At 50.5% G+C, this 4,414-nt stretch overlaps 1 pseudogene; it reads right to left on the minus strand.

Annotated features, from left to right (window-relative positions):
* On the minus strand, positions 1-1,159 carry LOC149768905 (small subunit ribosomal RNA; annotated as a pseudogene; the record flags this gene model as incomplete).
* Positions 1,160-4,414: the final 3,255 nt, after the last annotated feature.

Genomic DNA, 4,414 nt, shown 5'->3' on the forward strand with positions numbered 1-4,414 from the left:
CGTCAATTCCTTTAAGTTTCAGCTTTGCAACCATACTCCCCCCGGAACCCAAAAACTTTGGTTTCCCGGAAGCTGCCCGTCGAGTCATTGAAGCAACTCCGGCGGATCGCTGGTTGGCATCGTTTATGGTCAGAACTACGACGGTATCTGATCGTCTTCGAACCTCTGACTTTCGTTCTTGATTAATGAAAACATTCTTGGCAAATGCTTTCGCAGTAGTTCGTCTTACGGCGATCCAAGAATTTCACCTCTAACACCGTAATACGAATGCCCCCGTCCGTCCCTCTTAATCATTACCTCAAGTTCCGAAAACCAACAAAATAGAACCGGGGTCCTATTCCATTATTCCATGCACCATTATCCAGGCTACACGCCTGCTTTGAACACTCTAATTTTTTCAAAGTAAACGTTCTGGCCACTCGAGACACTCAGTCAAGAGCATCAGGAGAAAACCAGGAGGTAGGTCAGGACAGGCAGTGACCACCGCGAGGCAGACCGCCAGCCTGGACCCGAGATCCAACTACGAGCTTTTTAACTGCAACAACTTTAATATACGCTATTGGAGCTGGAATTACCGCGGCTGCTGGCACCAGACTTGCCCTCCAATTGATCCTCGTTAAAGGGTTTAAAGTGTACTCATTCCAATTACGGGGCCTCGAATGAGTCCCGTATTGTTATTTTTCGTCACTACCTCCCCGTGTCGGGAGTGGGTAATTTGCGCGCCTGCTGCCTTCCTTGGATGTGGTAGCCGTTTCTCATGCTCCCTCTCCGGAATCGAACCCTGATTCCCCGTTACCCGTTACAACCATGGTAGGCATCTCACGTACCATCGAAAGTTGATAGGGCAGACATTTGAAAGATACGTCGCCGGCTCGAGGCCATGCGATCGGCACAAAGTTATTCAGATTCACCAGCGGAACCGGCCTCGCGGCCGGATTGGTTTTGGACTAATAAAAGCGCTCTTCCCCGAAGGTCGGAGCTGTGTTCCATGTATTAGCTCTAGAATTGCCACAGTTATCCAAGTAGGATTGTACGATCTAAGGAACCATAACTGATTTAATGAGCCATTCGCAGTTTCACCATGTGAAAGTATGTACTTGGACATGCATGGCTTAATCTTTGAGACAAGCATATGACTACTGGCAGGATCAACCAGATAGCTCACCTGACCTTACCGGTGCGAGGTAAGCGACCGAGGATCGAGCGAAGGGGAGAAACGGTATCCATGCAATATCTGTGTCCAACAGGTACTCATTACGATGCCTTTTCCCTCCCCCACACAACCCAAGGTCTATTGGACCCATCTCCGAACGAATCGGAGTTGCGAGAGCTCACCACACTCGCCTTCCTCTCCAGGTCCCAAGACCTCCTTGGGCACGGACGCCAAGTAGGTCTAGATTTCACCACACGCTGACTAGCTCCCCGTCCAGGGGGCAGTCTTTTACAGGTCTGTCGAGCGAACACAAGCGGAAGCCTACACTCACTGACCGATATAGCTCGAGAGCGATAAACCATTGTGCGTCGGACTGCGATCAGGGAATCACTAAAAAGTGCCTCGCCAGATAATGCAGCCGCTCAGTCGCCACGATATATGTATCGTATAACCACAAAAACCAAGCCGTGTATACCGAACCTGTACAGGCTAGAATCACGGTTCTACCTATACCATGCCAGCCTAGAGCATCGCTCGTCGATGGCTAGCCACAAGGGTACCCTGTACCAAGGAACGTGTCGGTAGGTCAAGCCAGCCTACCGCGACCTAGACGCCTAGGTCGCCAAGCCACGTACCGCCCCAGCTCATCCAAAGCCGACTGCCTAGGGATACCCTGTACCAGCGAGCTTCCCAGGTCAGCCTAGCCGTACTAACCGCCCCAGTATCGACAGTATAGCAGCCTATATTGTAGGCTAGTGAGCTCGGTTCGCAAGGCCGCTATACTTTTCATATATAAATGCTACACCAAAATTTTTGTCCACTTTCAACCGAGCCACCTGAAAACGCATTTTTTTCTATATAATAGTGCCAAATTCTATATGTGGGTAGTTGATCAGAAAATTTTTCGACGTACCCTGTGCCATCGAGCTTCCCAGCCCATTTTCGAACGAAAAGCAACCACGTTCTTGCCTTGCCTGGGAAGGAAAGCATTTCACGGAATGCACCTTCCCTATCGTCCGAAGCCAGCTGCCTAGGGGTACCCTGTACCAGCGAGCGCCTAGACAAGCCTAGCTCAGTGTACCGCCCCAGTACTGTGGTATAGCTCCCGATATCGTAGGCTAGTGTGCTCGGTTCGCAAGGCAGCTATACCACTACTATATGAATGCTACACCAAAATTTTTGTTCATTTTCAACCGAGCCACCTCAAAATGCATTTTTTTCTATATAATAGTGCCAAATTCTATATGTGGGTAGTTGATCAGAAAATTTTTCGACGTACCCTGTGCCATCGAGCTTCCCAGCCCATTTTCGAACGAAAAGCAACCACGTTCTTGCCTTGCCTGGGAAGGAAAGCATTTCACGGAATGCACCTTCCCTATCGTCCGAAGCCAGCTGCCTAGGGGTACCCTGTACCAGCGAGCGCCTAGACAAGCCTAGCTCAGTGTACCGCCCCAGTACTGTGGTATAGCTCCCGATATCGTAGGCTAGTGTGCTCGGTTCGCAAGGCAGCTATACCACTACTATATGAATGCTACACCAAAATTTTTGTTCATTTTCAACCGAGCCACCTCAAAATGCATTTTTTTCTATATAATAGTGCCAAATTCTATATGTGGGTAGTTGATCAGAAAATTTTTCGACGTACCCTGTGCCATCGAGCTTCCCAGCCCATTTTCGAACGAAAAGCAGCCACGTTCTTGCCTTGCCTGGGAAGGAAAGCATTTCACGGAATGCACCTTCCCTATCGTCCGAAGCCAGCTGCCTAGGGGTACCCTGTACCAGCGAGCGCCTAGACAAGCCTAGCTCAGTGTACCGCCCCAGTACTGTGGTATAGCTCCCGATATCGTAGGCTAGTGTGCTCGGTTCGCAAGGCAGCTATACCACTACTATATGAATGCTACACCAAAATTTTTGTTCATTTTCAACCGAGCCACCTGAAAATGCATTTTTTCCTATATAATAGTGCCAAATACTATATGTGGGTAGTTGGTCAGAATATTTTTCGACGTACCCTGTGCCATCGAGCTTCCCAGCCCATTTTCGAACGAAAAGCAGCCACGTTCTTGCCTTGCCTGGGCTTGCTAGCTACCAAAGAGAGTGTGCCTGCCTCTCTCCCTTCTCGCTTGTCCTGTCCTTGGTAAGCTAGCCTTCGATCGCACCTTGCTAGCTACCAGAGAGAGAGTGTGCCTGCCTCTCTCCCTTCTCGCTTGTCCTGTCCTTGGTAAGCTAGCCATCGATCGCACCGTGCTAGCTACCAGAGAGAGAGAGAGAGCGTGCCTGCCTCTCTCTCTCTCCCTTCACGCTTGTCCTGTCCTTGGTAGGCTAGCCTTCGCTCGCACCTAGCTAGCTACCAGAGAGAGAGAGTGTGTCTGCCTGCCTGCCTGCCTTATCGGCCTCTCTCTCTCGTCTCGATTCACTTTCAATCGAGACCATAGGAAACGCATTTTTTCCTATATAATAGTACCAAATACTATGTGTGGGTAGTTGGTCAAAAAGTTGCCCAAAAGGTGCACCTTTTTGAATTCGTTCCGTTTTTAACAAGGGCTTTCTACCACGGCCAAACCTTCGATTCCCCAAGCCTTTCCTCACTCTCTATCACACCTTGCTAGCTACCAGAGAGAGAGAGTGTGCCTGCCTCTCTCTCTCCCTTCTCGCTTGTCCTGTCCTTGGTAAGCTAGCCTTCGATCGGACCTAGCTAGCTACCAGAGAGAGAGAGAGAGAGAGAGAGAGAGAGAGAGTGAGTGTGCCTGCCTCTCTCTCTCCCTTCTCGCTTGTCCTGTCCTTGGTAAGCTAGCCTTCGATCGGACCTAGCTAGCTACCAGAGAGAGAGAGTGTGCCTGCCTCTCTCTCTCCCTTCTCGCTTGTCCTGTCCTTGGTAAGCTAGCCTTCGATCGGACCTAGCTAGCTACCAGAGAGAGAGAGTGTGCCTGCCTCTCTCTCTCCCTTCTCGCTTGTCCTGTCCTTGGTAAGCTAGCCTTCGATCGGACCTAGCTAGCTACCAGAGAGAGAGAGTGTGCCTGCCTCTCTCTCTCCCTTCTCGCTTGTCCTGTCCTTGGTAAGCTAGCCTTCGATCGGACCTAGCTAGCTACCAGAGAGAGAGTGTGTGCCTGCCTCTCTCCCTTCTCGCTTGTCCTGTCCTTCGTACGCTAGCCTTCGATCGCACCTTGCTAGCTACCAGAGAGAGAGTGTGCCTGCCTCTCTCCCTTCTCGCTTGTCCTGTCCTTGGTAAGCTAGCCATCGATCGCACCGTGCTAGCTACCA

Source organism: Sinohyriopsis cumingii, unplaced genomic scaffold, assembly GCF_028554795.1.
Source record: "Sinohyriopsis cumingii isolate HCF-2022 unplaced genomic scaffold, ASM2855479v2 utg005417l, whole genome shotgun sequence".
NCBI classification, from domain to species: Eukaryota; Metazoa; Mollusca; class Bivalvia; order Unionida; family Unionidae; genus Sinohyriopsis; species Sinohyriopsis cumingii.